This window comes from Canis lupus, chromosome 18 (assembly GCF_048164855.1).
Source record: "Canis lupus baileyi chromosome 18, mCanLup2.hap1, whole genome shotgun sequence".
Lineage (NCBI taxonomy): Eukaryota > Metazoa > Chordata > Mammalia > Carnivora > Canidae > Canis > Canis lupus.
In genome coordinates, this window is record NC_132855.1 from 9,465,318 (window position 1) to 9,476,623 (window position 11,306).

Genomic DNA, 11,306 nt, shown 5'->3' on the forward strand with positions numbered 1-11,306 from the left:
GCCTTCGTATAAAGACAGATTCTCAGGCTCCTTAGGTGGTGCCACTTACAACACAGGGGAAGCGTCTGGAAAATCAGCTTTGTTCTGTGGAGTGAATTAGCCTTTAAGGCTCCACAGTTGCCAAAGCACCAGAAGTCCTTCTTGCGCTGTTACCTCTCAGCACACTTGAGGGCCCGAGTGCTGGGCTCACAGATGGAGAATTCAGGTGAGTTACCTGGACAGCTCACATCTTCCCTGCACCCCTCTCATCCTTATTATTGTTACCCATCGGGTACAGGGGGCGTGCGTTTACACAACTCAGTATGCACTTCGTGTGCGGCTACACGAAGCCATTGGAGTCATCTGGTACTTGAGGAGCTTGAGTGTTTTAAAACTTCCACGGTGAACACAAGTCAGAAACTTCGCAAACATTCGTGTGTGCAACAGAAGCGATGACTGGTGCAGAAATGGTGTCTGCTGTACTGAAGGCCCTGTGGCTGACTTAGTGGATTTTTTTTTAAGATTTTTTTTTTTTTTTTTTTTTTATTCAGAGAGACACAGACAGAGAGAGAGGCAGAGACATAGGCAGAGGGAGAAGCAGTCTCCATGCAGGGAGCCCGACGGGGAACTCGATCCCGGGACTCCAGGATCACACCCTGGGCCAAAGGTGGGCACTCAACTACTGAGCCACCCAGGGTGGATTTTTAAGAAGTTTTCACTCTTCCACTCGCACAAGGCCGCCAGTTGGGCTACTGGCTCTGGGACCATGTTTCAAAGGCTACACCACCCTATTTCACGACAGGCCAAACAAAGCTTTTTCTAATCAGGAGGCAGGGGCGCCTGTGTGGCTTAATGGGTTAAGCGTCGGACTCTTGATTTCAGCTCAGGTCCCCATCTCAGGGTTGTGAGATCAAGCCCTCCTGTGCAGAGCCTGCTTAAGATTCTCGCTCTCCCTCTCTCTCTACCCTCCTTCCCCCAAATAAAACGACAGTGTGAAAAACAGCACCAACAGCACAAAGCAGCAGCCTCTTCTTAAGTAACACCAGCATGTAACTGAAATACGGCTCCGAGCCCAGAGCTTGTAGAGACGCCCTGCTTACAGATTGACGTTTGCAGCCCGTTACACATTTGAGGTCAATCATCAAACATCCAGAAACGCATATACTGAGAGGCTCTCTTTCTACCCTGAACCAAAAAGATCATGGCCTTGTATTAGTTTTCTCTTTCCGATCTAACAAACGACTTCAGCAACTTAAATTGTTCCAAACTTATTATCTAATAATTCTGTAGGTCAGAATTCGGATACAGTTACGGGGCTGGAGTCAAGGTGTTGGCAGGGCAGCATTTCTTTTTGGAGGCTCCAGGGAGGATCCTGTTTTCTTACCTTTTCTGGCTCGCAGAGGTCGTTCATATTCCTGAGCTCGTGGCCTCCTTTCTCCATGTTCAAAGCCAGTGAGAGGAATTCAAGTCCCTTTAATGCTGCCATGTTCCTGGTCGTCTGCAGCTGAGGATGCTTTTCTGCTTTTAAGCACTCCTGTGAGTAGATTGGATTCACCTAGATAATTCAGACTAATCTCCACATCTCCAGATCCTTAACTTTCACCATCTCTGCAAAGTCCCTACTGCCACGCAGGATACATTCACAAGTTCTGGGGATTAGGAGGTGGGCATCTGTAGGGGCTATGGTTTTGCCACTGTAGGCTTCTGCACAGAAGTATGCCCGGCTCGTGGTAGACTGTGTGTCTTAGCTTGGGCCGCTGTAACAAAGCACCATAGACAGGGTGGCTTATAAATAGCAGAAACCCACTTCTCACAGTTCTGGAAGCTGGAAGTCTGAGAGAATGCTGGCAGCCGGATCAGGTTCTAGTGAAGGCCCTCTTCCAAGTTGCAGACTGTCAATTTCTTTTTTCTTTTCTTTTTTTTTTTTTTGTTCAGACTGTCAATTTTTTACCGTATCCTCACATGATGGAGAGCACGATGAGAAGAAGCAAGGGTTCTCATGTTTTTGTTTTTTTTTATAAGGGTACCAAGCCTATTCCTGAAGTCCCCACCCTCGTGACCCCATTACCTCCCAAAGGCCCCCCTCTTAATACCATCCCGTTGGTGATTAGGATTTCAGTGTATGAATCTAGGGACACACAAACATCCAGTCCATATCACCAGAGGACGATCTCTTGGTGCTTCTGTTTTAACAAAACACAGATAATGGAAAGCTTGGGAAATTACTGACATGGACTCCCATCAGCTGTTACAATTCAGAGATTTACATTTCAAATCATGCACAGCCCTATTACTTTGATGAGAAGGCTGTGGCCCTTCAATCATTGCAACTTGGAAATTTTTTTTTTTGGTAAAGATTTATTTATTCATGAGAGACAGAGAGAGAGAGAGAGGGGGAGAGGCAGAGACACAGGCAGAGGGAGAAGCAGGCTCCATGCAGGGAGCCCGATGTGGGACTCGATCCTGGGACTTTGGGATCATGCCCTGAGCTGAAGGCAGACACTCAACTGCCAAACCACCCAGACACCCACAACCTGGGAATTTAGATCATGTGATGGGAAGCTCATGATCTACCATCCAAGAGGAAGAAGGATTCACATTGATTACGTTTCTACTCTTCAAGGAGACTCATCTTTATGAACTGTACCACTCAGGTGCCTTTGACCTCTGCCTAAAGGTTGACTTTGGTCAATAGCCTGCACTAGCAGATCAGGAGGTATGATGAGAACTTGAGGAATTGATTCGGTCAATCCCCATCCCTTTGGGCCCCAGTTTGGCAGTGCCTGCTTTCTTCTACCTCATATTACAGCTTCTCTTGACTATTCCCTCTCCTGCGGCTACAGGTCTCTCTGAGTTCTGGTGAGCACTCCTTCCCCGTGGTCCTGGAGGTCTAGAGGTGGTAATGGCCCCCACTGTTGTTAGCCCGTGTATGGCTCACCATTCCTTGCTGGTCCTGCTTACTTCTGCCCACACCCCGACTAACACTTCCTTTATTAAACTCTCCTCAATTATCTTATTTCTACGTGCCAACCATCTCTTGCCAGCACCCTGTCTGATACACCTGGATGTGTCAGCATCTTGTGATCTTGGCCAAGTTACTCAACCTTCTCGAACCTCAGCATTTTCATATGTAAGATGGAGATAAAAATAGCTACCCCTATGCTGGTGGCGACAACTAAATTATTTAATTCATATACAGCTTAACTTAACACAGTGTTTGGCACACAGTGAACATTTAAGTATATTTTTGTCAAAATAAAGGAAATGAATTCTCTGAGGAACCGAAAGCTCCATCTGGATCCAAATGTTCCACCACATTACTTCTTAAAATGTACTTTTGGCTCCAATGAAAAAGTTTTATTTTGAGCAACCATTAAACCAAGGTCTTTGGATTTACCCATAACTAACTGTTAATAATGCTGTTCAAGGTACCACCCAAATAGTCCTCATGTACTGAGGGAGGTACAAATCCAAGTATATTTACTTTATAATTTGATACTTCTGGAATTTTCCAGTATGACACTGAGTCTCTGCTTTCTAGTTTTCTGGATATAGAACAATTTAAATAATGTAAGCAGAGAACTGTTACAGTAGATTAGGTAATATTTAGGAAATAAAAGTCTGTCTATAAATCAGTTCAGACTCTCTAACTACTTCTCAGCTTACAAAAAGTTTACACCAGGATCTACTTACAGCTATAAGAATATAAATGTAGAATTTTTAAAAGGACATTCAACTTTTAAAAGGTGATTTTTTTTAAAGTGATGTTTGTCATGGAATCAGGAAAAGGATAAAATTGCAAAAACTGCAAGAAGTCCATCAGTATTTTGGCACATGCTGATCCAAGTTGAGAGAGACAGAGACAGAGAATTGGAGTTTCCCATGTCACCTTTCCAGATATGGATGAAAAAAACTTATAACAGCCAGCATCAGACCCTTTAGGCAGTCTTGCTGTTGTTGGTTTCAGACTATCTAAGAGAATGGAAGGGAGCACGGGTGTGGGTGGGAGGTACTAGAGGAAAATCCACAATGAGTGGTTCAAGCTTTATAAAATTTAAGTTGTTCACCTTGCTGTGATTTAACCTCTGTTTCCCAATATCTTTGGTAAAGCCTGCTACACGCTCAAATGTCTCATCTGTGTGATTTTCTCAAGAAGAAAATGGGGCTCCAGTCCACATCTGGGTTAGTACAAGAGTGGGGGCAGGGAGGCCAGACCAAAGGGCACGAGGAGGTCAGCAGAAGTGGGAACTCAGAGCAGATATAATTATAGAAACATGATCCTGAAGGCCTTTGTGCAAGTATCAGGGAGAGTTGTTAGACTTACCACAGGACAGAGAACAAAGAATTTAAACCAACTTTATTTAAATCTGAAAGGGCAGGATCATCTCAGCTGATAACTGAATTTGTCAGGGATCCCAGTGAAAAAATAGAAATATGAAATTAGAGCTACTGGTGTCAATCTGTTAGAATAGCTATATTTTTACTGTTAGTGTTTTCTTGACCCCATATTTCAATAGTTCTTGCTAAATCTATAGCAAAAAACAAAATAAGAGCTTCTAGTCCATTAAAAGTTAGTCAAATTTTTTGCCTTGACAAAAGACAGCCATTGCTAAAACACTGTATCAACTACTGAGAAAATGCAGTTCATGGCCTTGGACTTAACCACATGAAGACTTTAAAATGTCTTATTTGGTTAGTTAGTTATTCACAGTCAAGCATTTATTGAGTTCCAAATCTATGCTGGCATATGAAATGACTACAAGCCATTGCCTTATCCTGTGATATCTCACCGTTTAGGGGTTAACTACAAAATGCTAGATGACATCAATGCTCAAGAGCACTGTTGTCAAAAAAAAATAGAAAGGCACATGCCCACCATATACACCCATAGACCCACACACACCCTCTCATTTTGGGCATCTACAGGCTTTACAATGACCTCTAAACCCATGTGGTTTGCATTGATCACAACAGTTGCTAAAATTTTACAATTTGTAATGATCATAGTCTCTTTGCCAACTTTTTGTAGAGCTTAAGATTTTTACCCAGGGCTTATGGCTTCACATGTCTCTCCAAGCCAAGAAAAGCCTTATGTAACAATGATATTCTAGGTCGTTGTCCATCAAAGAACCCAGATTCTGTTAGGCCACCTCCAGTGGAAGTGGTTGTTTGGAGGACTTTCTATACTTATCTCTTAGCTTGTGTAAAGGATATAAAAATCGACAGTGACCTTTTTTATAAAAGTAACTGAGCAATTTAACAGGACAGTTTCTGGAGACCTTTAAAGGTGAAAGTAAATTTTTGATTTTTGTTCATTATGTTGCCTTGGCTTCATTATATGAAAGTCACCTCATATTTATCAATCCTGGGGGGCACCTGGATGGCTTAGTCGGTTAAATATGTCACTCCTGATCTCGGCTCAGATCTTGATCTCAGGGTCAGGCCCCATATTGGGCTCCACGCTGGGTATGGAGTCTACTGAAAAACAACAAACAAACAAAAACAACATAACAACAAGATATTTATTAATCACCTGCTTTCCTGAAAACCAATGTACCCAGGGAGTTTATAGATAAGTGCAGGGACAAAGCAAGCAAATTCAAAAAATTTATATTTGAAATAACCTAATGTCTAATTTTATGTATTAGCTTTACTAGGCCACAGTGTCTACATTTTGGTTAAACATTTATTCTGGATGTTTCTGTACAGGTATCTTTTGGGTGAGATTAACGTTTAAACTGGTAGACTTTGAATAAAGCACGTTACCCTCCATAGTGTGGGAAAGCCTCATGCAATCAGATGAAAACCTTAATAGAACAAAGACTGACCTCTCACCCTAGCAAGAAAGAGTTCTGTCTTTGGACTCAAACTATAACTCTTCCCTGAGTCTTCAGCCCACCAACTTTACCCATCAGATTTTGGTCTTGCCAAGCCTTTATAATCACATGAGTCAATTCCTTAAAATAAATTATCTCTCTGTCTCGATCTCTCTCTATGCTATTGGTTCTGTTTCTTTGGAGAGCCCTAACTAATATACTACCAAATTAGAGTTTAGGTGTAATATCCATAACAACAAAAAAAAAAGTCTTAAAAAGTCTTTGCCAAGTATTCACACTTGCAGGATTATTCTAGAGAAAAATGTGGATGTTGCAGTTTGATTTTTTAAATCATTCCAAGTAATCCTAGCTCAATCTCCTGAAGCAAAGGTTGTAGTTCTGAGTAATTGCACCAGGCAGTACTTATGCAACAAATATTTGGAGGAAGGGGGCACCTATTTTATGTGAAACACTGTTCTAAGTGCTGGGGATAAAGCAGTGAATTACGGAGACAAAAATTCCTGTTTTCATGGAGTTTGTATCCTAGTGGATGGGGATAGACAACAAATAAATTTATATTAGTCTGATGGTGATGAGTGCAAAGGAACTAAAATAATCACCCTACTTTAGGGTGGAGAGTGATGAGATAATTGTGTTTATGTGATTTCATATAGGGTGTTTGGAGTCAGTGACATTTCAGCAAAGACCTAAATGTAATGAAAGAGAGAGTCATGCAGATTTGTGAGTAGGAAGGGTTCCAGGCACTGGGAGTAGCAAGGGCCCAGGCTATGGGGCAGGAATGAGTTCATGGTACTAGAGGAACACAAAGAGGGCAGTATGTCTCGAGAGGCGTGAGCAAAGGATTGTGTAGGAAATGAAGCCAGAGGAGTTTCCATGACTTGACTCTGTAGACCCCAACAAAAATTGAAAAGAAGTCTGAGGACATAGTCTCGGGGCACTCCAGTGTTTAGAGGTCAGGAAAGTAGTCGCATGGAGTCAAAGAGACTGAGGAGGGGGAGCAGGGACGTAGAAGAAAAATCCAGAGAAAGTGGGATCTTGAAGGAAGTGTTTCAGATAAAGGGGGAGTGATCAAAACAGGTCAATTAAAACGAGGACCGGGCATTCATCATTGGGTCTATCTATGTGGAGGTTTATTATAATCTTGCTAATAGGAATTTGGGTACAACAGAGGAAACAAAAGTGTAATTGTAGTCCATTCGAGAATGACTTAGAGGAAAGGAAGTGTAGACAAAAATACTGGAATGCCTTGAGGAGAGTGCTGGAGAAGTTCACCAAGAATACTCACTCGGCCTCAGGGGTGACGACTGTCAAAGATCATCCTGGCCTTGCTGCCCGGTGCAGAGATTCCATGCGGTCCCCTGACCCCAGAGCTCATGGCTCCCCACCCAGAACACGTGGTAGGGGAGCAGAAAGTGGGCCTCGGTGAGGACGGGATGAAACCACGGGTGACCCTTTCCAGCGGAGCTATGCGGAGGCCTCTGACCATGTTGCGGAGCACCCATATGGCCTTCAGGAAGGTGACAGAGGAAACGGTGGACCCCTGAGCCGGGCACCCTCTCAGGTCAGGCATTGCTGACATCCTGGCCTGCACCACGAAGCCAGGCTTCACCACAGCCTACAGAAATGTTACGGAGTTCAAAACGCTGAGGGGCTTGGTGCTACGTGGTAGCCCGACAGAGAGACACTTGTTTGTGTACAGAGTTGACTTCCCACCTTTGGGAAGGTGACAGAGGGAATGGTGCACCCCTGTGCCGGGCACCCCCTCAGGTCAAACATTGTTGACATCCTGGCCTGCACGCTGACTCCAGGCTTCCCCACAGCCTACAGAAATGTTAGGGAGTTGAAAACGCTGAGGGGTTTGGTGCTACATGGTAGCCTGACAGAAAGAACTTTTTGTGCACAGAGTTGACTTCCCACCTTCGCTTCGAGCACATTTACTGACCAAAAAGACAGACACAAAGTACAGACTTTCTGTTGGTATCCAGGAGAAGATTCAGCTGAGAGCTCTTCTTGCCATTTTCCAGGTCACCAGGGACCTGACTGTCACAGAGGCTTAGAGGCTGAGCCTGTTCACGGCCAGTTGGCAGGCCCTGTGGTGATTGGAGAACAGGAAACTGAGTCACGGGCTAATATGCTGCCCAGGCTGGGTAGTGAGGCCAGTCGCCCCGAATTGTGGGAACCTCTGTCCCCGGCACCGGTGGGCAAAGGTTGAAAAAGTACCGTGTCTGTGGCTATTTGGAGCAGGTATAAAACCATCAGAACAGACAGCTGTCTTACTGTGCTGCCGGTTGTGTTTTTACAGGGAAAAAGAAAGTGCAAAAAGTTGTGTGTGGGTTTTTGTTGTTGTTAAGCCTTAAGGCTTTTACCATTCAGTTGCTTGGATGGCAGGAAATTGCCCTCCCGTATTTTGGTCGAGAACTTAAGGGCTTCCAAAGCCTCCATGGTGCCGTTGCCTCCTAACTCCAGGTAAACAAAGCATCTCCACAATCCAGCGTCTAAACCTTCATCTGCCTCACAGTCTGTGTCTGTTCTAAATAGGGTTTAACAGATTTCTGGCCCAAACTATTATACTCTTATAAATGTGCTCAGTTCTCTTACTTTAAAAACGTCTTTTAATTTTTCTGATACTAGCAGATTCCTAATTGTGGCGGGGACAGTGAAGTGTCACTGTATGGCCATGGGGGCAAGGCTGTATAGTACTCCCTTCTTAATGTACGGAGGGAGATGGGCTCGGGCCAGACTCTAAACCTCCAAGTGCTGAAAAGGCAGGCCCAGTGTCCAGTGTAGTGGCTTATTTTACAGCAAACAGGCTGCCTTTATGATAATGTTCTTCTCAATAAAAATAAAGCAGCTGGCATGTTGGCTGTCTTAAAAAAAAAACAAACAAACCCATCCAGTGTTCATCCCATCAAGTGCCCTCCTCAGTGTCCATCATCCAGTTACCCCATCCCCTCACCCGCCTCCCCTTCCACTACCCTTTGTTCATTTCCCAGAGTTAGGAGTCTCTCATGTTTTTGTCACCCTCTCTAATTTTTCCCACTCAGTTCCCCTCCTTTCCCTTATAATCCCTTTCACTATTTCTTATATTCCCCGTATGAGTGAAACCATATGATGATTGTCCTTCTCCGATTGACTTACTTCACTCAGCATAATACCCTCCAGTTCCAACCACGTTGAAGCAATTGGTGGGTATTTGTCCTTTCTGATGGCTGAGTAATATTCCATTGTATATACAGACCACATCTTCTTTATCCATTCATCTGTCAAAGGACATTGAGGCTCCTTCCACAGCTTGGCTACTGTGGACATTGCTGCTATGAACATTGGGGTACGGGTGTGCCAGTGTTTCACTACATCTGTATCTTTGGGGTAAATCCCCACTAGTGCAATTGCTGGGTCATAGGGTCGCTCTATTTTTAACTCTGAGGAACCTCCACACAGTTTTCCAGGGTGGCTGCACCAGTTTGCATTCCCACCAACAGTGCAAGAGGGTTCCCCTTTCTCCACATCCTCTCCAACATTTGTTGTTTCCTGTCTTGTTAATTTTCTCCATTCTCACTGGTGTGAGGTGGTATCTCATTGTGGTTTTGATTTGTATTTCCCTGATGGCAAGGGATGCGGAGCATTTTCTCATGTGCTTGTTGGCCATGTGTAGGTCTTCTTTGGTGAAATCTCTGTTCATGTTTTCTGCCCATTTCATGATTGGACTGTTTGTTTCTTGGGTGTTGAGTTTAATAAGCTCTTTATAGATCATGGATACTAGCCCTTTATCTGATATGTCATTTGCAAATATCTTCTCCCATTCTGTAGGTTGTCTTTTAGTTTTGTTGACTGTTTCTTTTGCTCTGCAGAAGCTTTTTATCCTGATTAAATCCTAATAGCTCATTTTTGCTTTTGTTTCCTGGCAATTCTTTTCAGTTTGAGGTAAAAGGCAGCGAAGAGTGACTTTCTGGCTAGAAAGGGATGTAGGGAAGGGTTTTAAAAATATTTGGGGATTTTTTATTTTTTATTAGGTTAGAGATTTGCTAACTTGCATGTACCCTAATGGGAATGATCCCAGGAAGGGGACGGAGAGGTAGCAACTGATAAGGCGGGGTGGGAGGGAACGGAATCAGTGCACGAAGTTGAATTTGATAGGGAAAAGGGCCAAGTCTGGGATACAGATGCAAATAAGTTTGTATATTCAGTGATGGAAATATGGAGAAGCTCTTTTGACTGGCCAGTTTCTTTCATGAAATAAAAGCCACGAGTGAAGATAGGGGAAGGGATGTTAAATACCAGAAACTTTCTTTCCTGACAGTGGTTCTCTATTTTCTTCAGTTGAGTTTAAGGAATTGCAAGTGGGAGACTTTCTATCTTATCCTCTGTAAGCAGAAGATATTTACAACTGAGGACATCTTTGACTTTTTGAAAGAGATTGACCAAGAACGCCTGCCAGCTATCTCATTGCTTAACCTGTCACTCCATTGCTTCAAGAACCAGGAGCTGTTCAGCTACATTACTAATGGAGTACAGCTTAAGACTGACCTTGACTTCTTCTATGTAGGCTTGGATAAGATCTTACTAATAAAACTGTGTTTTAGTTATTGCACTGGCTCTTATTACTCCTTCCTTGTTTTCAGGATCTAATCCCACAGGGGTTAAGAATACCTGCTTTAGAATTATTATTAAAAACTCATTCCTGGGTATGGGGGTAAGGGAAATGGGTGAAGGGGATCAAGAGATACAAACTTCTAGTTATAAATAGGTCATGGGGAAATACAGTCAATAATACCGTATAAATTTTCCATGGTGGCAGATGGTAACTAGACTTAATGTGGTGATCAGTTTGCAATGGATACAAATGTCAAATCACTATGTTGTACACATGAACATAACAGAATATTGGATATCAATTACATTTCAATAAAAAATTCATTCCTTCTGACAATATACAAGGCAAATACAACAAGCATTTACTAAGTACCCACCATGTACATTGGAACTAATACTTTTTGTTTAATTACAGTTGACATACAATGTTATATTAGTTTCAAATGTACATTACGGTGATTCAGCAATTCTGTACATTATGCAGTGCTCACCACAATAAGTGTTCTCACCATCTGTCACCATCCAATGTTATTACAATATTATTGACTATATCCCCTATGCTCTATTTTTCATCTCTGTGAATTATTTATTTTACAAATGCAATTTTGTTTTTTGTTTTTTAAAGATTTTTTTATTTATTCACGAGAGGCACAGAGACATAGGCAGAGGGAGAAGCAAGCCCCCCGCAGGGAGCCCAGTACAGGACTAGATCCTTGACCCCATGAGCTAAAGGCAGATGCTCAACCGCTCAGCCACCCAGGAATCCCTACAACTGCAATTCTGTATATCTTATTTCTTTTTACCTATGTCGTCCATCCCCCCGGCCCACTCACTGCCCCCTGGCAACCACCAGTTTGTTCTTTGTGTTTGAGTCCGTTTCTGTTTGTTTGCTCATTT

At 43.1% G+C, this 11,306-nt stretch overlaps 1 pseudogene; it reads left to right on the forward strand.

The window, feature by feature from the left end:
• The first annotated feature begins 431 nt into the window (after nt 1–431).
• On the forward strand, nt 432–7,873 carry LOC140608544 (replication factor C subunit 5 pseudogene; annotated as a pseudogene).
• Nucleotides 7,874–11,306: the final 3,433 nt, after the last annotated feature.